Source organism: Anguilla anguilla, chromosome 10 (assembly GCF_013347855.1).
Source record: "Anguilla anguilla isolate fAngAng1 chromosome 10, fAngAng1.pri, whole genome shotgun sequence".
NCBI classification, from domain to species: domain Eukaryota; kingdom Metazoa; phylum Chordata; class Actinopteri; order Anguilliformes; family Anguillidae; genus Anguilla; species Anguilla anguilla.
Genome location: NC_049210.1, coordinates 4,366,418 through 4,366,751, shown reverse-complemented (window position 1 = coordinate 4,366,751; position 334 = coordinate 4,366,418).

The following is a 334-nucleotide window of genomic DNA, read 5'->3' as shown; positions in this document are numbered from 1 at the left end:
GGGGGGGGGGGGGGGGAACACCTAAGTGCCTTCTATACGTCAGTGAAATATGGAGATGAAAGTCTTTGTGGTGGGTCATCAATGATGATAAATCAGCAGCTAACTTTTTTCTGTTTTTTTTTTTTTTTTTTAAATCATGAAACACAGTAAGGAGCTGTTAAAATGTCTTTAAACCACTTTACAATTTACAGTACATTTCATTTTGTGGATGCTTTCATCAAAGCAACATACAAAAGTCCATTTCACATGGCAAGCAAATTTCACTTGGTAAGCCACCAGCGACTGGCAAAAAGTAAAGTCATTTCACTGCCATCATCACACTGTTTGACTCAAG